We start from the raw sequence: 23,198 nt of genomic DNA, 5'->3' as shown, positions 1-23,198 counted from the left end.
AAAGCTCAACTTAAAAATTTGAAAAATAAGTTAGTTAGCTCTCAAAATGATTACAAAGGTTTGCTAGAAAAATTTGAAACTTTTGCAAACTTAAATAGTGAGCTATCAACTAAAATTGAGCTGTTAGAATCTAGTGCTCCATCCACTGCTACCGATGATAGCCTTATTAAAAAGAATGAAAAACTTAAGGCTAAGTTAGCCAGCTCCCAAGAAGCTATTGAAAAGTTGCTAGAGAAAATGGAAATTCTTAGCATACACAATAATGAGCTAACTACTAAGCTAGAAAGCATTGGTAGCATCCCAGCAGCATCTTTAGTTGAAATATCTGAAATAATTAAGAAAGATGCTTCTACTTCCTGCTTTGATTTAATTGATGATTCTAACACCTGCAACCAAGTCGCTGTTGAGAATATTGTTATAGAGACATGTACGGATGAGGTTGCAAAGGAAAATGAACAATTAAAGCAAGAAGTGGCTCGCCTTGGCAAGGCTTTGTATGACAAGAAAGGCAAAGCCAAACAAATCCAACCTCCACAGGATAACACCACTGCGGGAGTGAACAAGCCTATGGAGGGAGAAACTGTGATTTGTAGGATATGCCACAAGGAAGGCCACAAGTCTTTCCAATGCAAGGCGATGACCGGGGATAAACAAAGGCAAAAGCTCAAGCAAAAGCCATCAAGCAAAATCTCCAGCACCTACTTCAAAAAGGTGAACAAAAAGGACGCTACACCATATTTGATCAAGAAGAAAAAGAATGGAAAGGTGATAGCAATCAAGGCCAACAAGCAAGCCAACAAAGGAAAGGGGGCCAAACGCATCTGGGTGCCAAAAGAAATAATTTCAACCATGAAAAGCACCAAGAAGGTTTGGATCCCGAAAGGGAAGTGAGTGAACCAAAGGTCATCGGGAAATTTGGAGACTTGGCAAATTTGGGATGTATATCATGGGATACATCATATTGGATCAAGTTAATTGCCAAGTGGGTTAGTGAAAATTTTGGACTCAAATTTCCCACCCATGTCTAAGGTAACTAGTTTTATTGTATTCCTCGTTTTTAGATATGCGTATCTATTTATCTTTTATCTAGTTTACCTTTCTTGCCTAGTATTACATTTGTTATGTACTTTTGTTCAAAATCATGCATACTAGGTAAATCATATGGTAGGATTGCTAGTTTTTAAATTCATATACTTAAGCAAACCTACATGGCTTAAAATGTTTAGTTAAAGCACGGCACATAGCTTTTATATCACTCCATAGTAAATGATGCATAAATTGAAAATCTTTGATTTCTACAAGTGTATCATTTAACTTATATGTGCCAAAGTTAGGATTATGGATAATTTGCCCCTATTGATATCAAATCAGAATGCATGTCTCCTACAAGTATTCAAAACTTGTATGCACACCTTTAGGGGGAGGTTACTCTATAATCTAACACCTTGAGACTAACACCTTTTCAAGTCTATTTCATGTGATAGTCTCATTGTAAGGAAAATGAAGTCCCCGGAGAAAGACAACAATCTTCCACTGCAAAATCTCCAAGAACTCTCATGTCTCTCAAGCTCGCCATTGATCTTCAATTGGTATCTTTTGAGACTACATTCAGTATCATTTACATGTCTTCTCCAATATTTGATTAGACTATATTTCATATCATATGCTTCCATGTTGCTAAAAATGCATAAGCAGTTAACTCATATTCTGTTACCTATGCATAAGGGAAGTTAGTCTTTTCAAATCATGTCTTGCACCTCTAACTTTCACATGCTTTTTCCTAAGTAGAGGATCTCTGTCAGGGGGAGTATTTCTTCATCTCTAAAGGGGGAGAAAAACTCTTTCCAAAGGAGAATACTCATTTAGGAGAAATAATCTTTTGAGGAACTCCTACTCATGGTATCTTTCATGATCTACAAGTGGTATCATTCATGGCTTAATTTAATATACTTCTAGTGATATCATTTGTTGAGGGCAAGCTTTTATTTACTTCCTACATGCTTTTAATGTCTTCCTTTTCGGTGGTTGATGCCAAAGGGGGAGAAGTTTAGGGGCCAAAGCAATGAAAACTATATCAAACACCAAACACCACCAATTTAAAATGGTTTTGGTTATTTGGTCCAAAAATAGGAAGTAAGTGAATTATGGAGTTAGGGGGAGGCTTAAGTCCATAATGTCACATTGTGGGGACAATCATGCATTCTAGCAAGTAGATTGCACTTTTTAATTCAAATACTTGTATTATTTGCTTGCTTTGGTTGTGTTGTCATCAATCACCAAAAAGGGGGAGATTGTAAGGAAAATGGACCCCGGGCCTTTTGGCTAATTGAGTTTTGGTGTTTGATGAACAACACAATCCGTGAACTAATAAGGTTTCTAGTGTTTGTGTTTGTAGTTCACAGGATGCAAAGAGGATTGGACCAAGGCAATGAGGATGCAACACCTCAAATGAAGACATAAAAAGATGCATAGAAGTCCAAGACTCAAGAACAAAAGAAGCCCATAGAAATCAGCAAAGAAACCTGAGAAGAGGGCTGTCAGCCAGCGCCTGGTGGCGCACCGGACAGTGCACAGTACCTGTCCGGTGTGCACCGGACTGTCCGGTGGGACAACCGGACGGTCTGCGCAGAGAGGCCGCAGGCAGGCGCTCTCGGGCTGTAGCACCGGACTGTCCGGTGTGCACCGGACTGTCCGGTGTGCCAACGGGCAGACGACAACGGTCGAATCCAACGGTCGGATCCAACGGTCGACTGCTACAGACGCCAACGGTCGGCTGACATAGGCGCACCGGACATCTACTGTTCAGTGTCCGGTGGTGCACCGGACTGTCCGGTGCACCCGACGACAGAAAGCTGCTGCTTTCTGTCCAACGGCTAGTTGAGGGTGTGGAGGCTATAAATAACACCCCAACCGGCCATTCTCAAGTGTGAGAGCCCAAGCAACATTCCAATACACATAGTGCATATTTCCAAGTGCTCAAACACCCAAGTGCTTAATAGAATCACTCGGTGATTAGCGTAGGTGCTTTGCGAAGTGCTTAGGTTAGTTAGACCGCTTTAGCGCTTGCTCTAGGTGAATCCTAGTTAGTTGAGTGAGTTTAGATAAACCTCACAACCCCTCGGCTCTTGCGCGAGCCGTTGTAATTGTACCGAGTGGGGCGAGAGTCTTGCGAGACCGTGACAACCGTGTTTGTGTCACGGCCGCCACCGTGTACCGGAGGGAACGAGGCCCGCGGCGTTTCGGCCGGAAGCTCGATAGTGGAGACGGCGGGGAGCGTCCGAGAGGAGCCGGAAGCGGAGCACCACTTGCGCGTGGAGAAGGCCCGCGGCTCTCTACGGAGTTACTCGACCGAGGTGCTTGGCCCTCGAGTGGGCTTCCCTTTGCGTAGGGGCACCAACGAGGATTAGTCGGGACCTTGCGCGGTTCTGGATACCTCGGTAAAAATACCGGCGTCACCCACGAGAGTTTGCTTCTCTACTTAGCTCTTTACACTCCGCATTTATATTAAGCATTTAAGTTTCAATCTTGTTGTCATACTTATTTAGTGTAGATTGAAACTTAGCCTTTGCGGTAGAGATAGCAACACTTAGACAAAACCTAGTTTGCACATTCTAATTTTGATTCTTGCATAGGTTTTGCTCTAGGGATTTAATTGTGCCCTAGTTTAGTAAAAGTTTAAGAAGTCCTAATTCACCCCCCCCCTCTTAGACGTCACCCGTTTCCTTCAGTACTTTAAATTGCAAATAAGTACCCTCAATAGGTATCAATTGAATACATATATATGTGTGCAATAAAACTTGAGGAGAACTTAATGTAATATGAAATTAGTGATATGTTTATCTATAAATTATATCAATTGGTGTTTTTCAATTGATATTCTCGTAAATGATCACTAGTTGTATAATCCATACTTGTGCAATTTTCATGTTGCCTCTTGTTATGATAAGAAAATGCTAGGTGACATCTAGACTCCAGGTATCAAGATTTATCTTTCAATTAGTATGACAATATTCATTTGATATCTTGGACCTATGTCACAATTATGCCAACAAGAGCTTGCTAATGAATTCTAAATCCAACACAAGTCTGGAAACCCCTTGAAAAGGTAAAACACAAAGGTACATCACTTATAACACTTATCCATTACCTTTGTGCCATCTAAGGATCCTTTTCATGACAGTGTGTTCAAATCTCGCTTAATCATAATTTCTACCCTTTATATTCTTTGTATCCTTTTTGGAGATTTATGACAAAGGGGGAGAAATTTTGCATTAAAGCTTACCTTCAGTCTTATGTAACTAAGTGTTAGAAGACTTTTAAGAAGGGGATATATAATTAACAAAAGGGGGAATCATAAGAAAAACATAAGATGTAGAAAGTTGATAAGTGCATTCTATGTCATGAGCATCACATTTATTTTATGACACACTGCACCCCATGAATAATATGATATAAGTTGTCTCCATACTTTGATCCAAATATGTGCTTTTGGCATTTGAGTACAAAAGTGTTATTTTCTAAAATGCACCTATTAGGGGGAGGAAACTATATCATAGGATTCAAAATCTTATTTATCAAATCTTATGTAAGCTTTAAATGTGTTGTCATCAATCACCAAAAAGGGGGAGATTGAAAGTGCATTCATCCCTTTTGTGAGTTTTGGTGATTTGAATAACAACACATTTAAAGGTCTAACGAGTTTGCTAAGTGTTGAACAGAAAATTCAGTATGATGAACATACTTGAATAGTGTATAATGATCAGTGAACAAAGATTCAACACGAGGTTAAATAACCAATGAGACAATGCAAATGGATATAATATGATCTCTATATCGGTTTGAATATATGGACAAGACCTAAGAAATCACTACATACATATGATCAGAATAGAGGATGAAGTGATTAAGAGGATTGGTCAAGCCAAAGTAAATAAGATATGAGGAATCGTGAATTGGCTTGACCATATTACTATCAGTCCATATATGCTTCTATGAGAATCAAACTAGAGCTTGATTGATCTTAACGGTTATATCTAGAAGACAGTCAAGCAAGGTTCACAATATTGAAGAAATGATTCTCTCAATGAATGCTCAATATGATGTGACTCAAGAATGGCTTGATAGGGTGAAGATAGCAAGGAAAGGGCTTCGAGGAACTAAGCGAAGGTGAAGGCCAAGCGACGGCTTGTGGACCAAGGTACCATGGCTAAGGTGAAGAAGGGAGTACTTGCACTAAGTCGATGAATTAATCAGCTATGAAGAGTTATAACATGTTGATGCATCAGTACGGTGACTTGAAGCCATGATTTGAACTCATATATGGTGATACGGTACAAGTCACAGGGTTTGAGTTGTGTTTGCTTCAAAAGGTGAGACAGATGTTTGTGATCCTTATGAAGCAACGCCATGGAGAAATCACACACGAGACACCAATTACTCAAGGAGTTTACTTAATTATATTTTATTTAACTTGAGTATAGGAATCGTCGTACTATAAAGAGGGATCCAAAAAGAAGGTTGGTGTTTGCCAAAACTCAAGCCTCTATATTCAAAAGCTATTTTTGAAAACCAAAAATCTCTTGAACGTTCTATGGTTGACCACGGTTAGGTTTGAGAAACCTAGAGTGTTCTCGTTGAAAAGCAGCTGAACTTCTTCAACTGCAGCTGAGCTTTTCAGCTGAGCTAAACTTCAGCTGAGTTGAGCTTCTCGAGCTGCAGCTGAGCTGAACTTCAGCTGAGTTGAGCTTTCTCAACTCCAGCTGAACTTCAAGTTCAACCGGGGTCCAGACAGGTTCAACCGGGGTCCAGGGCAAGTTCAACCGGGGTCCAGAGAGGTTCAACCGGTATCCAGGGAAAGTTCAGCCGGGGTATTTTCCCCGGACCTCACTGGTCAAAACCGGTTGAACCAGTCCTAGGGGAGGTTCAACCGGTGTCAGGGTCACCTGACTGGTCTGACCTCCTGACTGGCAGACTGACTGCAAGTCTGACCCCCAGGCGGTTGAACCGGCCCTAGGGGCGGTTCAACCGGTGTCAGGACCTATTTTTTGCAGTCTGAGCTGCAGTCTGCCAGTCTGACTGGCAGACTGTCTGTCAGCCTGCCCCAGGCGGTTGAACCGGTCTTAGGGGCGGTTCAACCGGTCTTGGTCAACTTGACCAGTCTGCAGGTCAGTCTGCCAGTCAGTCCGACAGTCAGACTGGCAGACAGTCTGCCTGACCTGCCAGGGGCGGTTCAACCGGTCTCAGACAGAAAAATCTGCCCAACGGCTAGTTTTGAGCTCCACCTATATATACTCACTCCTACCTCTCTCTCCCCACACACAAGAGCACGACCCAAACTCCATTTCTAACTTGAAGAACACCTCCCACTCTCTCTCACACATCTCTTGCCTCTCCCATTTCAAATCTTTGGAGAGAAATCTTTGAGTGAGTTTGAGAGCTGCGGTTTTTGTGCTTCATCTCCACATCTCTCTTGCTCTTCTTCATTCGAGCTTTGGTACTACATCGAGTTCTTTGTGGATTCATTACTCTTGGAGCTTCTAGCTCCTAGACGACTAAGTGTCTCTTGTGAGTCTCCAAATCTTGTGGAAGACGACAAGAAAGTTTGTATTACCCGCTCGTTTCAGCAAAGATTAGTGTGTGGGCTTGACCTTTGTGGTCGGCCAAGGGAGGATTAGGGTTGAAAGAGACCCGGCTCTTTGTGGGCGCCTCAACGAGGAAGTAGGGCACCTTTTGTGGTGTGACCGAACCTCGGGATAAATCTTGTGTCTCTTGTGTTCTTATTCATTGTGCTTATACATGTTCTTCGTTCTCTCACCATTCCTTGAAAGATTTGTTTATATCTTTTTGGTGTGGATTTTGAGAAGTGTCCTTCTCAGATCTACTACTTTGAACCCTGTGGATCATTTAGAACATCTCATTTTCAAAGTTAAGTGGGTGAATTTAAGATCAATTTAGTTTTACCCAGTTTGCTTCTAGTTTTTGTTGAAAAAGTTTTAACTTGCCTATTCACCCCCCTCCAGGCAACTTTCAACAACTCAGCAACACATGCATAAAAAGCCAAGACAAGAGCGCGAGAACAAAGCAATAGAGTTACAGCTCAGAAAAAACACTCAAATCTCTCTTAAATCACTAGAGGGTGTGGTCGCGGAGACTTAGAGTTGTAGTGTGTACTTGAGATGCTTGGTGTCTACAACAAGGCACCTAGGGGATCCTTTTATAGCCCTAAGGGACCTAGGAGTCGTTGGCTTCTCCATAAGCCCAAAAGTTGCCCTGTCTGTGGGCACACCGGACAGTCTAGTGCACCACCGGACAGTCCGATACACCACTAGCTCAAGATTGTCTCTTTTGAGCCAAACTTCTTCAACTTCTTTTAGCTCTTCTTGAGAGGATCCCGAGCACTTAGACAAACATAGTTAGCAACTAAAACAATTGAGTAAGTGGTAAAACCATACCTTTTCACTCTTTTCACAAGGATCTGCAATATGCCTATAACTAAGTCCAAAAAGCACTTTCTTTGCAAAACTAGATTAATAGCCAAAACAAAGTGCTAGAAACATATAATATGGTGTATGCAACTTATCCAAACACTTAAACCTTATGTTTTTGATGATTTACTTAAAGGTACACTTTTAGCCCTCGAATTCAGCTCATATGGACTTGACACCTTCAATTTGCCTTTTCTACACCTGTGCTCATGCTCATATTAAGAGAGTTAGTTCAAAGTGGTGTGTTGGACATTTAATCACCAAAACAACTAGAAATGGCCCAAGGGCACATTTCCCTTTCACTAGGTCTCCTGATGCTAATTCATGTAAAGTTCCTACAACTAAGTATCCTAGAATCAGGTCATCCTTGTGCCCCGCTGGCGGCGTTGACCGCCTAGAGCCACGAGTCGTAGAAACCAACCCCTGTGGTGCTCAAGGGACGAGGCAAAAATAATACATAAAATATGGCTAAATGATATATATATATGATAATGAATGTTACTTAGGGGTTTTAAATTTGAGAGAATAGTGCATGCTAGGAACTAGTGGTCATTGGGGTTGGATGACCTAACCCCATCATATGGGGTCAAAGCCCTAGCTACATCGTTGTCTAAGTCCAATAGTCCTTCATGAGCGAGCTCATCCTTCTCACGAATCCAACGTCTGTCCATAATTTATATGACCTTTTGGACTTCATCCTCAGTGGATAGGGGAGAGCTCGGGCATCGTGTCTCCATAAAGAGGTTCTTGTGAGAGCTCTGAGCACCAGCCCTTCAGGGTCAGTAGAATGTCCAACGATAGCACAAGGACTAGTTATCGACCCTCTTGGGTCAGCTAGGTATGAAATTTGTCCCCAATATCTGATAGCCTTGTGGCTATCTATGCAAAACCAAGGAAGGTGCCCCCACACAGTCCCTAGCATGGGACCTCATCTCAATATCCCTGAGACCCATGGTTTGGAGAGCCTTCACTATCGTGTTACATACATCCCATGTTAAGATGTCTTCTTACATCTAGGAATACTTTACGAGCTAGGGCTCTTCCTCTAGGTGTTTGGCCTTGTCCTCTCATTTTTTATAAGCCTAGAAAGATCCCACAATAGAATTCAATCCTACTGTGGTAGTTACAGTTAGTGAAAGGGTAGCCCTCAACCGCATTGGTGTCCTATAATTGGGTTAGGAGTTCATGATGGTGGAGTTATTTGTAACCCATTGTATTCCATAATTCATGATCAACATTAGGACGTAGGGTATTACTCACTCTACAGTCCAAACCACTATAAAACCCTTTGTGCATTAGGCTCTTGATGTCATGATCCTCTGGACACACTCTATAGTGCCAGAACTCGCTCCCTGCTCTCCTATTATTTCTCTAGTACTTTTGGTACTTTGGTATCCTTGCTACAACAAGTCCAGGTAAATAAAATAAAATAATCTAGATGCTTATCAACATATCTCTAATTCTTGGAGCTATTGATATCTATCTCATGTGGATGTCTTGGAGCCGATCTCTAAGTGATTGAACTTCCAGTCATCTATTGTTACTTTACTACTACGTATTGATATGTTTTTAAGTTAACAAAACTGTAACAGATGATGCAAGTATGCCACCTTTTGTCCTAAATTATTTTTAAAAATATCAAAATTTATAAAATATATAAACATATGCAATTCAAACAAAAGCACTATATATATAACATATTTCATGAATAATTTAGTGGAACTAATTTAATGCTATAGATATTGGTGTATTTTTTCATATATCTAGTCAAACTTTAGAAAAATGAATCAAAATAAAGGTAGATCGACTTAACTATAACTTGGAATAGATGTAATACATGAAAAAATGATCAAAACCGAAAATAAAAAAATAAAACCCTGGTCGTTCATTTTGAAGAAAACACTTGGGACTTACATGTCCCAAATTAGAAGCCCTGAAATCATACCTTAGGGGTGTTTGAATGCACTAGAGTTAATAGTTAGTTGACTAAAAATTGCTAGTGAAATTAGCTAGCTAACTATTAGCTAAATTACAAAAAGTAACTAATAGCTGAACTATTAGTTAGATTGTTTGGATAGCTTTAGCTAATTTTAACAACTAACTATTAGCTCTAATTTATTTTTTGAACGAGCGGTACGAGAATGTGCCCGTTTCTATTAATAAATAAGAGAGTCAAGCAGGGGCCAAGAAGCACCGCAGCGAGAGTACAAAAAGATTACATAATTACACTTGAAGGAAAGGCACAAAAAGGTGCTTACCACCTATAACACCCCACAGCCTTGCTGTAAGTGCAATCAACCCCAAGTGAGGGTTTTGGTGATTTAATGACAAAACAAATAAGGGTACTAACAGTTTTTGTTCTCAGTGTATGATTAGAAGGAAACAGAAACTTAAGGAAGCATTAAGGACTTCATGCAACGGACGTATAAAAATTTATGTAAAATCTTGTGTTGCATGATGTAATTCTTCCTTGTTCTTTTCCGCACAGGTATAGGTGTTTGCTATAGCTCAAGTCCCCAAATTCAAAAGCTATTTTTGAAAACCAAAAATCACTTTAACATTATTTGGTTGACCTTGGTTAGGGTTGAGAAACCTAGAGTGTTCTTGCTGAAAAGCAGCTGAACTTCTTCAACTGCAGCTGAGCTTTCCAGCTGAACTTAACTTCAGTTGTGATGAGCTTCTTCAGCTGCAGCTGAGCTTTTCAGCTGAGCTGGACTTCAGCTGAGTTGAACTTTCAACTCCAGCTGAACTTCAACTTCAGCTGTGGACCTCTTTGACCATACCTAGCTGAACTTGCCCCCGGGCAGCTGAGCTGGGGTTTTCTCTCCAAAACTCTCTGGTCTAGACCAGCTGAACTGGTCCTGGGGGGCAGCTCAACTGGTCTCTGACCCTCTGACTTCTGATCTGCAGTCTGCCAGTCAGACTGGCAGTCAGGTCGCCAGGGGTGTCAGGGGGCGGTTCAACCGCCCTAGGGGGCGGTTCAACCGGTCCTAGCCTGTCTGACCCGCCTGCAGGTCAGTCTACCGGTGTTCGGCGTGGTTTTTGGTCAAACAGCTAGTTTTTGAGCCATGACTATAAATAGACCCCTCTCTCTCTTCTTCAATACGGCTGAACACTCGCTCATTTATTGCTCACCTAACTTGAGACAAAGCACTCATCTCTCCATCTCTCTCACACTTAAATCTTCCTCAAGATTCAACCTTGTTGGAGGAGCTCTTGGGTGTGAGGTTTGTGCTTGTGCTCACGATTTGGTTTTCCTCTCCCATCTCTTTTACAAAGACTTGAGCTTGTGCAAACCCCTCTTGTGTGTTCTTGGTGTTCTTGAAACCCTAGGTTTCAAGATCTTTTGAGGTTGCTTGGGAGTCTCCAAATTTGTGGACGACCCCAAAAAGTTTGTATCACCCGCTCTTTGAGCTAAGATAAGAAGAGATTGCCTTGACCTTTGTGGTCGGCTTTTGGAGGATTAGGGTTGAAAAAGACCCGGCCCTTTGTGGGCTCCTCAACGGGGAGTAGGACACCTTTGTGGTGTGGCCGAACCTCGGATTAAATCTTGTGTCTTGTGTTCTTGCTTGTTTTAACTTGAGATATTTTTACTTGCAAGATTGACATAAAGATTTTTCCGTAGAGTTTATCTAGAAGTAAAATAGCCTTTACATATTCATCTTTTCATCCTCACTTAGCTATATCTTACTTCTCTCAAGAACTTGCGAAATACTTTTTCGAGTAGATTTTAGTCTAAAGTTTATAAAACAATTGGATTGGTTCAGAGTGGTTCAACTTGCGCACGTAGCTGTTGAACCGACCTGCACCAGTCGAACTGTGTATTTAACAATCTTTCGAAGTTTGTTGTGAAAATTTTTAGATTAGCCTATTCACCCCCCCTCTAGGCTACTTTCAATTGGTATCAGAGCTTCGTACCTCATTTTACGCTTAACCGCGTGAGGAAACGATCATGTCTACTCAACGGGACCATATGGATCCTCTCCTCGAGGAAATCCTCATCACATCTTCTGGTGAGGAAGTGGACCCCAAGGTCCTCGACCTCGCCATGAAGATTGCCGAGAAGATGTTCCTCAAAATGAAAGAGGAAGATGCTAAGAAAAAGGCCGAAGAAGAAGAATCAAGAAGAAAGGCCGAAGAAGATAAAGGTAAAGGAAAATTTGATTACAATGACGATCTAGTGGATCTTTTGGTGTCGAAGGTGTTGAGCAAGGTAAGTCTCAACACTGAGGGATCATCTACCAAAAGCAAAGGTAATGAATTTAGTAAAGTTCAATTCAATTACTCTAGAAATTTTATCCCCAACTTCTCTTCCGCCCCACTTGGAAAGTTACCAACTCTTAGTGAGTTGAACTATGACGAGTGGGCCGACAAGATGAAGTCGCATTTAATCGGTGTGCATCCTAGTCTTTGGGAGATTGTTAATGTAGGTATGTATAAGCCCGACCAAGGAGAAGAGATGACTCCGGAAATGATGCAAGAGGTTCATCGCAATGCTCAAGCAGTGAGCATTATTAAAGGAAGTCTTTGTCTGGAAGAATACCGGAAAGTTCAAGGAAGAGAAGATGCCCGTGACATTTGGAATATTCTTAAGATGTCACATGAAGGAGATCCCAAAGCTAAGAGACATAGAGTTGAAGCTTTGGAAAGTGAGCTTGCAAGATATGATTGGACAAAGGGTGAGTCGCTTCAATCACTCTTTGACCGGTTGATGGTGTTAGTAAACAAAATAAGAGTGCTTGGGAGTGAAGATTGGAGTGACTCCAAGGTCACAAGATTATTCATGAGAGCATATAAAGAAAAGGATAAGAGTCTTGCAAGGATGATAAGGGATCGTGATGACTATGAGGATATGACGCCTCATCAATTATTTGCAAAAATTCAACAACATGAGTCCGAAGAAGCCCCCATCAAGACAAGAGACTCTCATGCCTTGATCACAAATGAACAAGACAACCCCAAGAAGAACAAAGACCACAAAGCAAAGAAAGTGGTCGAGACCTCAAGTGATGAAGATAGCTCAAGTGATGAAGACACAGCTATGTTCATCAAAACATTCAAGAAATTTGTAAGGAAAAATGACAAGTTCCAAAGGAAAGGAAAGAAGAGGGCATGCTATGAATGTGGCCAAACCAGTCATTTCATAGCGGATTGTCCTAACAAGAAGGAACAAGAAGCTAAGAAGGAATACAAGAAGGACAAGTTTAAAAAGGGAGGCAAGACCAAGGGATACTTCAAGAAGAAGAAATATGGTCAAGCTCATATTGGTGAAGAATGGAACTCCGATGAAGAGAGTTCTAGATCCAAGGAAGAGGAAGTGGTGGCAAACGTGGCCATCCAATCTACGTCAAGCGCGCAACTCTTCACCAACCTACAAGACGACTCCTACACTCCAACTTGCCTCGTGGCAAAAGGAGATAAGGTAACCTTATTTAGTAATGATTTTCCAAATGATGATGATGATGAACATATTGCCATGAAAAATAAAATGATTAAAGAATTTGGCTTGAATGGATACAATGTTATCACCAAATTAATGGAGAAGCTAGATAAAAGAAAAGCAACTCTTGATGCTCAAGAAGACTTGCTTATCCTTGAAAAGGAAAGAAACCTAGAGCTTCAAGAATTGCTTCACAATAAAGATGAAATGCTAGATGTCTTGACTAAGGAAGTATTTTTAGTCAAGATAACTATAGAGAATAAAGATAAAGAAGTAACTAATATGAAAACCTCTATAGCTAATCTTGCAAATGAAAAGAATGCACTTGAAACAAGCATGTTAAGCTTGAATGTTCAAAATCAAGAACTTCAAGTGCAACTTGAAAATTGCAAGAACATCAATGCCTCATCTTTAGTGATTGAATCTAAGTCTAGCTCTTTAAATGATAATTTTTGCAAACATTGTGCCAAATATCATGCTTCTTGTTGTCTAACTAACCATGCAAGGAAGAATAGCCCACAGGTGAAGGTCAAAGGAATTTTGAAAAGATGCTCTAGCAATGATGGGTTAAAGAAAGTTGAACCCAAGTACAAGTCCCTAAAGCCCAACAATGGAAGAAGGGGGCTTGGGTTCAACTCATCCAAGGAAAACCCTAGCACAGTGCATAAGGGGTGGAGATCCCCCAAGTTCATAGAGGGAACCACCCTATATGATGCCTTGGGGAGGATTCACTCCTCAAATGACAAGTCACCTCAAGTAAAGGTAAACTTGAGTTCCACAAAGAGTAAGATGAAGGAAGTGGGATCATCAAGTGGACAACAATTTAATGCTCCCATTTCTCACTCTTATCTTTGTGATTACATGTTGACTTGGGATTTAGGGAAATTGGTTGTCAAATATGTGGGTGCCTACACTAAAAGAAAAGTCATGAAAAGAAGTGTGTGGGTACCCAAGGCTATAACTAACACTGTAGGACCCAATTCAATTTGGGTACCTAAAAACATAGCCTAAACTTGTTTTGCAGGTCTACTCCTCTGGTGGGTCAAGTTGGGTGCTTGACAGTGGATGTACAAATCACATGACCGGGGAGAAAGACATGTTTCATTCATTGCAACTAACTCAAGAAGCACAAGAAATTGTGTTTGGAGATAGTGGCAAGAGTAAGGTGATTGGTATTGGTAAAATTCCTATCTCTGACCAACAATCACTTTCAAATGTTTTATTGGTAGATTCTTTAAGCTACAATTTGTTGTCCGTTTCACAACTTTGTGGAATGGGCTATAATTGTTTGTTTTCTGATGTGGATGTGAAGATCCTTAGAAGGGAGGACTCCTCAGTTGCCTTTACGGGTCGCTTGAAGGGCAAGCTTTATCTTGTTGATTTCACAACAAGTAAAGTGACGCCTGAGACTTGTTTAGTGGCAAAGTTCGACAAGGGTTGGCTATGGCATCGCCGGCTAGCCCATGTCGGTATGAGGAATTTGGCCAAACTTCAAAAGGATAATCACATCATTGGACTAACAAATGTTGTATTTGAGAAAGATAGGATTTGTGGCGCATGCCAAGCAGGAAAGCAACATGGAGTCCCACATCAATCAAAGAATGTGGTCACAACAAAGAGGCCATTGGAGCTTCTTCACATGGACCTCTTCGGACCTGTGGCTTACATTAGCATTGGTGGTAGTAAGTATGGTTTAGTCATTGTTGATGATTTTTCTCGATTCACTTGGGTTTTCTTTTTAAGTGATAAAGGTGAAACTCAAGAGATATTGAAGAAATTCATGAGGAGAGCTCAAAATGAGTTTGAGCTCAAAATCAAGAAAGTGAGAAGTGATAATGGGACGGAATTCAAGAACACAGGTGTCGAAGAATTTTTAGGCGAAGAAGGAATCAAACATGAGTTCTCAGTTCCTTACACTCCACAACAAAATGGTGTTGTGGAGAGAAAGAACCGAACTTTAATTGAAGCAGCTAGAACCATGTTGGATGAGTACAAGACACCTGACAATTTTTGGGCAGAGGCGGTCAACACCGCCTGTCATGCAATCAACCGTCTCTATCTTCACAAGATCTACAAAAAGACTGCTTATGAGCTTCTCACTGGTAATAAACCTAAAGTTGATTATTTTAGAGTATTTGGTTGCAAGTGTTTTATTCTTAACAAGAAAGTCAAGAGCTCAAAGTTTGCTCCTAGAGTGGACGAGGGTTTCTTGCTTGGTTATGCATCAAATACGCATGGATATCGCGTTTTCAACAATACCACCGGTCTTGTTGAAATAGCGATAGACGTGACATTTGATGAGTCTAATGGCTCGCAAGGGCATGTTTCTAATGGCACTGCAGGAAATGAAGAACTACCTTGTGAGGCCATAAAGAAACTTGCAATAGGTGAAGTGAGACCTCAAGAAAAGGATGATGAGGAAGGAACTTTGTGGATGACCAATGAGGTTGTTGATGTGAGTGCAAAGGTGGTGGGTGACAAATCCTCCACCCAAGCAAACCCATCAACCTCAAGTCATCCAAGTCTTGAAGAAAATCATCAATTCCAAAGGATGCCAACTATGGTAGAAGATGAACACGAAAGTGTTGATGGTGAAGTGCCTCTTGATCAAGTGAATGATGAGGAGGAGCAAATACAAAGACAACCATCAGTGCATCATCCTAGAGTCCATCATACCATTCAAAGGGACCATCCCGTGGACAACATCCTGGGTAGCATCAGGAGAGGGGTAACAACTCGATCTCGTTTAGCTAATTTTTGTGAATTTTACTCGTTTGTTTCCTCTCTTGAGCCACTTAAGGTTGAAGAAGCATTGGGTGATCCGGATTGGATAATCGCCATGCAAGAGGAGTTGAACAACTTCACCCAGAATGAAGTCTGGTCCTTAGTCCAAAGACCCAAACAAAATGTGATTGGGACGAAATGGGTCTTTAGGAACAAACAAGATGAACATGGCGTAGTTACAAGAAACAAATCACGATTGGTTGCCCAAGGCTACACTCAAGTGGAAGGACTTGATTTTGGTGAAACATATGCGCCGGTAGCAAGGTTAGAGTCAATTAGAATATTAATTGCTTATGCTACTAACCATGATTTCAAGCTATATCAAATGGATGTCAAGAGCGCATTTCTAAATGGACCACTACAAGAGAGGGTCTATGTGGAGCAACCACCGGGCTTTGAAGATCCAAAGAAGCCAAACCATTTTTATTTACTTCACAAAGCACTCTACGGGCTTAAACAAGCCCCTAGAGCCTGGTATGACTGCCTTAAAGATTTTTTAATTAAGAATGAGTGTTGGGGGCCTTCGGCTTCCGAAGGTCCTCAAAAACATGATTTGACAATGTTTTCCAAGTGAAATGTGTGAACAGGTATCTTCGGAATTGGATTACGAGTATATAAGAGTATGGTCAAGACGAAGCTTGAGTGGGACGGAAGGCGATTGTGACGAAGGAAAAGATCATCACGAAGCTATGCGCAGATAAGCTTTGGCATGACAGTAGAAAAGGGGAACCGACTTAAAGATGAAAAGCCAAATTAGACCCTGAAGAATTATTGTAGAGTTATTGATAAATGTAAAGGGCATCAATGTAATTTTACACGGGCTGCGTCCCGTGCCTATAAATAGATGAACAGTACTCCCGTACTGTTCACGCTGATTTGGCACTCGCATCACGCTTGTACCCTTGCTTTTCTTCAGACTGAAGGTACATTTGTTATTTACCATTATTTATACGAGTAATATGAAATAGAAATAAATCAATAATAATGTTTAAAATAATTATGTTATTCTCTCTATTTCATGCATAAATCTTTTCTTGTCTCTTATTATGATTATGAAGGTATGACCTTCATAACCTTCGTCCGAAATTCATTATACCCAAGGGGAAATAATGTTTCGAAGGACGAAGGGCTTTGATATTTAATATTCTATGTTGCCTTGTTCTTAACTCTTAGCATTTGAGAACAAGTCCCCAACATTGGCGCCCACCTCCGGTGAACTCACTTCCATTTCTTGAGCTTTGAACACCTTCGGCAAGCATCACCTTCATCATGCCGCCGAAGAAAGCTTTAGCAACAGGGGCTGCTACTCTGCAGCCGTTGGATCCCAATCAGGATGTCCTTTCTCTTAGAGAGGCCCGAAGCCAGAAGAGGAAGGCTGTTAGTCCAACGCCTCCGAAAGATGACTTGGATTAGGAAATCCAAAACCTGGAGATCCTTCAGCAACAGGTGCAACACAAGAAGGAGAAGATGGCTCGTTTAGCTGACCTTCAGAGACAGATAGATGAAGCTTCCGAAGAGGTTCGTCATCTTGTTCAAGATGACCAGAGCCGAAGGCCTCCGCGCAGAGAGCTCCATCAGGAAGGCTTTTACAATGAGGACGACTGGTATGAAGATTTCCATCATGGAAATTTTGCTTTCGATGATGCTTCTCCTCTATCAACAGAATTGTAGGCTACACCATGGCCTCAGTCTTATAAGCCACCCCAGCTCCCCATGTACGACGGTCATACAGACCCAAAGCAATTTTTGATGAGCTATGAAGCAACCATATCTTCGTATGGTGGCAATACTGCAGTCATGGCAAAGTCTTTTGTCATGGCCGTCAAGAGTGTCGCTCAGACCTGGTACTCCTCTCTCCGGCCAGGGACAATCACCTCTTGGCAAAAGCTGAAGGATATGTTGATAACCAGCTTCCAAGGATTTCAGACAAAGCCAGTCACCGCTCAGGCTCTCTTCCAGTGTACCCAGGACCATGAAGAATACCTTCAGGCGTATGTACGAAGGTTTCTGCGTCTGAGGGCACAGGCGCCAACAGTGCCCAATGAAATTGTCATTGAGGCCATGATTAAGGGGCTTCGGTCGGGACCTTCAGTGCAATACTTTGCCAGGAAGCCACCACAAACTTTGGAGAAGCTGCTCCAGAAGATGGACGAGTATATTCGAGCTGACAATGACTTCCGCCAAAGAAGGGAGGAAGCATTCAGGTTCTCTAAGATGACCAGGGGCTTCGGAGGAAGATTTCACCCGAGGCATGTTAGGTCAATTCATAACTCTACTCAAAGTGATGAACGAGGGAGCCAGCAGCAAAGGCCACAATACTCTTCATAAGCTTCGGGGCAGCAGCAAAGTTCTTTTCGACCGTCAGCGCCAAGGGGCAGAGGCGCCAGGGGCTTCGGGGGAAGGTTTGGAGATCAGCCAAGAAAAATTTACTGCCTATTCTGTGGTGAAGACAAGGGCCATACCACCAGGATGTGCCACGTTACCATCCAGAAGCAGAAGGAGATAGCAGAAGCAGCAGCGCAACAAAGTCAACCGAAGCAGGTCATGCATACTGCTTCGTATCATTCGCCTTATATTCCAGAATATGTAGGCAACCACCCTGCAGCTTCTGTTGCTTCGGCAAGCCAACCCCAAGCATCTTGGCAACAACCTCCACCGCCACCGCCGATGCAGCGAGGACAGCAGCCAGAAGGGAGTCAGCACAATCACCTTCAGAGGGACTTCAGAGAGGAGTCCGAAGCTCGCACAGTCAATAGCACTGTGCCAGAGTCGAAGCACATTTATTGATAAATATCCTACCTCAACAGCAGTTTTTTCGCATTTTTACATTCAGTATTACTTTTTTGTTAATAAGGAACAATTATGGGAAGTTTAAGTGTCTTTTATCGTTTTTCAATTTCTTGTAACACTTTCGTCTTTTACCATAATAAAAATATGTCTTTTCCATAGGCTTGAGTTGCCGAAGCATACGAATTTATGGTGGCATGAAGGACCTTTGTATTATCAAAAATTTGTTCTAACGGACACAATGCAAATTGTTCGAAATAGTAAAAGGTCGTTCCTAAGGGAGCACAAAGTAAGTTTTCTGAGCCTACAACGAAAAGTCAGCGCTGATTCCGCCGAAAGTAAAAGGCGAAGAAGCTCCTAAGTGAGGCTTACAGCGAAAAATAAACGCTGATTCCGCTGAAAGTAAAAGGCGAAGAAGCTCCTAAGGGAGGCTTACAGCGAAAAATAAACGCTGATTCCGCTGAAAGTAAAAGGCGAAGAAGCTCCTAAGGGAGGCTTACAGCGAAAAGTCAGCGCTGATATAAAAAGTGTGTGTGCTCTATTACAGGGATATGTATCTGTGGCACAAATATCATTTTGCATAACATAACATCATCACATCATTCTGCATAACATAAGCATCATACAGCATATTGCATGTGGAACAAGAAGGGGATACAGTGTTGATCTTCGGAGAATATTTTGGAAAAGAGAAATTGTGCTAAGGCACAAGATAAATCGAGAAGAAGTGTAGCTTCATTAGAGAGGCAACACAAAACTTTTTTATAGCTTCAGAGAATATTTCACGAAGCTTGGATATTCTTGATCAGAGAAGTATGTAAATTCTTGTGATATAGAAAAGATTTTCTTCACGAAGCATGAAAAGAAGGGAAGGTGTTTTTTCGCCGAAGGCTCAAAAATGGTATGTATGCAAAATTTCATGCATCGTAAAGAATTAAACTATAAATAGATTATATATAACATTCAAAGTTACAATGTATTACACATGTTACGTTCCAAATGTTTCTACAATAGCATTTAATCCTCCTTAAGAACTATTTCTGCAGCTTCGTTCAGTAGCTGGTCGACAACCTTGTCCATAATGGCTTCGGCCATTTTTCTAATTTCATTGTCCCCCTTCGGGTGGGGGCCCGGAGATGCCTCAGCAGGTTCTGAGGGAAGAGAAGATACGACTATATTACTATTACAAACCGCGAACAAAGTCTGGAATCAAAAATTACAACATAATAAAAACCACTAATTAATACCTATTTGCCCTTCGGGCTCTGTACTTTTCTCGGCAGCTTCTGCTACTTTTCTAGCATCGTGGATGCCTTTTTCGCTCTTTTGAATAATTTCTTGTGCCATTTCTCGGCCGCCATTGTCCTAGATATCGGTGAAAAATTTTCCGCCGATCATGCTTGCTTCGGCTGAGGGGTCTTTAATGTCTTCGGAGGACAAGGTAGCTTCGGATTGCGCTAGAGATTTTACATGCTCACAACCTTTCTTCTCCAAAACAGTAGCAATTCCTCTAGCACCTGAAAAAGCACATGTCTCCGCGGCTATTCAGGATTTCTTCGAAGGCCTCAGCTTCGTGACTGATCCATTCCATCGGACCTTCGGGATTGCCTCTTGAGAAATTCTCTTCGCTAGAGAATGCGCCAACGTTGGCGAAGCTGGATTTTATCTTCTTGACACACACTATGGATTTATCATAGCATCTTCTCTGGGATGCACGAAGCTCTTTAACATTTATTTCTAAATGATTGGCCCATTGATCACTAAGCTCTCGTTTTGTCTCTTCAAGAATACGCTCTTCCTTAGCTCTGGCTAGTTGTTTCTGAAGATCTTTAATTTCGCGTTTTTGGGCTTCAGCTTGAGCCTTAGAGGTAGCTTCGTCTTCCTTTATCTTGTCCACCAATGTAAGCAGAATTTTATCTTTTCCAGAGCTTCGTTCCTTAGCCTAATAACCTCTGATCGTAGATTGTCGAAAGCAATATTATAGCTCTCGTCTTCGGCATTCTTTTGCGCTCTTAGCGCGTTACTCAATATTAAACCCTATATATACAAGAATAGTATAAGAATAAAAGAATGATTCAAAAATTGTAAATTTCTAAATATACAATTCTCGCACCTTCAGGCTATTGTATGCAAGGCTATCCGCAAGATCCTCCTTCGTCATAGCGCATAATCCAGCTTCAAGCTTCGGAAACCCCATACTCCTAGCCATCTCCCGGCAAACAGATAATTCTTTATTGTCAGGGAGGCAGTATAGGAAGTCATCTTCGTCTGTTCCATTGAACACTAATGCTCCCTTCGGATATTTTAATTCTCTAGCATAGTGATTAGCTTCATAAATCTCTTCTTCAGATAGTTTTTTCCCCGAAGCATGTCGTACAATGTAATCGCTTATGTTGGAAGGTGCTTCAGGGGCAGCAGTGTCAATTCCTTCAACCGAAATTGGCTCTGACATTTTTATTTTTTCGGCTTCCAATGCTGCCTTTGTAACCTTTGTTTCTTCGGTTTCCAAAGGTTGTTCCTTGGAGGGCTCTGAAGGCCCAGTTTCAGCTTTAAGTTGTTGCTTCGAAGTTTCAGCAACAAAGGCTTCAGTAGACACTTCACAAGTTCCAATGGTTTTCTTTGGAGTTATGCTCGAAGATTTAATTGTCTCCAAAACATCTAACACATTAACCATCCTTTTTCTTTTCGGGGTCACTGTTGGACCCTTCTGGCTTTTTTCTGACTCAATTTTTGCTGAAGCACTTAAAACTTCTAATGTTTTCGCTTCTTCAGTCTTTGCTTCTTCTATCTTTTCTGTTGCTGGCTCTTCGACCAGCTCTTTGATTCCTGGCAGCAGAGTTGATTCTTTAGCTTCAGTGGCCGAAGAGGTCTCACCGGCGAACTCAGGCACTGTGGCCAGTTCAATGTAACGTGGCCGGTGTGTGAGAACCTTTACCCTTTTCCTCTTCGGTGCCGGCTCACTAGGAGCGGCTGAAGTAGTTTCCTTCGCAAAGGAAGTGTTCTTTCTTTTTTGACCCCGCACTGGATAGTGGTAGTCGGGGTACACGAACCCAATTGCGTCAAACACTCGGTTCAGTCTCTTCTTTTTTTCGGCCTCCGAAGGCTGCTGACAATGCAGTATCTTCGGCCTTTGAATATACCCCAAGTAGTTCATCACTTACAGTTTCAATGCTTTTTAGCCAGTCATCATCTGGCTCAACGAATTTATCTCCGAACTTAAAAGTGTACTTCAGCCTGACTAGTCCACCTTCGTCAGCCTCTTTAATGGTCTCCTGCGGCATTTCCCATTTTTCCACAAGCGGCCATACTCTGAAGGCAATGTGTTCTTGGACCAAATCCCTCGTCCCAATAAAAGAGCAAACAACTCCGAAGGCTCTCTGGCATTCTTCGGCTGATTCATTCATTTCCACCTTCGGCCTCCGCAGGCCGAAGCGTTGCCAGATGGGACGCATAATGATCTTCTTTATATCTTCTCGTGATTTCAAGTCATTCTTCACGTAAAACCATTCCGTCATCCAGTCGCCAGGCCACCTCTTTCGAAAGGTCGGCACTGGGCAGCTTGACCCAGACCGGGAGCCGAAGCTGTAGCAGCCAAAATTGTTGTGATACTGTTCCTTACCCCAGGGTTTTGTCTCGTATAACAATTCGTGTATGTTGCAGAAATTTTCGCATCAGGTTCCAGGCCTTGGCTTCTCACGGCCCACACGAAGATATTCATCCTTATGATTGCTTCGGGGGTAAGTTGGTGAAGGTAGATTTCAAATATCTTCAGCACCTCTACAACAAAGCTGCTTAGGGGAAATCGTAGTCCAGCTTTCAAGAAGCTTCGAAATACTACGACTTCATTTTCCTCAGGAGTTGGACAAGTCTTCTCTCCTTCGTCGGCCCTCACAACGGACAAGTCCCGGAAATATCTTCCCCTCATGTTGACAAGATGATTTTCTTTAATACTTGATTTACCGAAAACCGCATGGCTTGGTCGCCAAGGTCGATCTTCGGAGTCCTCACCACCACTATCCACATCATAGCTGTCGCTGTCACCAGTATCTTCAGATAAACCTTCCAAAATTTCTTTAGTAATCTTCTCTGTATTAGTCTTCAACATAGATTGAAGAAAACCCAGATGCATTTCCTCAGAAAGACTCAGCTTCGAATCACCAACAACTTTGTTATCTTCAGACATCCTTGCAAACGCTGAGAAAGTGCTCTCAACTCCGAAGCCTTAAAATTTAAAAGGCCGAGCAAAGGTTGTTGCGCGTAGGCTAAAGGTTGGGTGAGTAAAAACAGTTGGCAAGAGAGCGTGTCAAATAACTCGGGATGAGCTCTTATTTATACGCCCAGAGCGTTGAAAACTGGAGGGTCCCGCTTGTCAAAGACTGATTGCTATTCTAGCAAGGGGAAGGTGTTTTTTCGGACCTTCGGCTTAAGGCCTTCGTCCATATCGCAATATGAATTTATCAGTACAACAAATTAATATTGCGAGGGGCTACTGTTGGGGGCCTTCGACTTCCGAAGGTCCTCAAAAACATGATTTGACAATGTTTTCCAAGTGAAATGTGTGAACAGGTATCTTCGGAATTGGATTACGAGTATATAAGAGTATGGTCAAGACGAAGCTTGAGTGGGACGGAAGGCGATTGTGACGAAGGAAAAGATCATCACGAAGCTATGCGCAGATAAGCTTCGGCATGACAGTAGAAAAG

The sequence above is a fragment of the Zea mays genome, chromosome 2 (genome assembly GCF_902167145.1).
Source record: "Zea mays cultivar B73 chromosome 2, Zm-B73-REFERENCE-NAM-5.0, whole genome shotgun sequence".
In the NCBI taxonomy this organism is placed as follows: domain Eukaryota; kingdom Viridiplantae; phylum Streptophyta; class Magnoliopsida; order Poales; family Poaceae; genus Zea; species Zea mays.
This window is presented reverse-complemented; position numbering follows the sequence as displayed.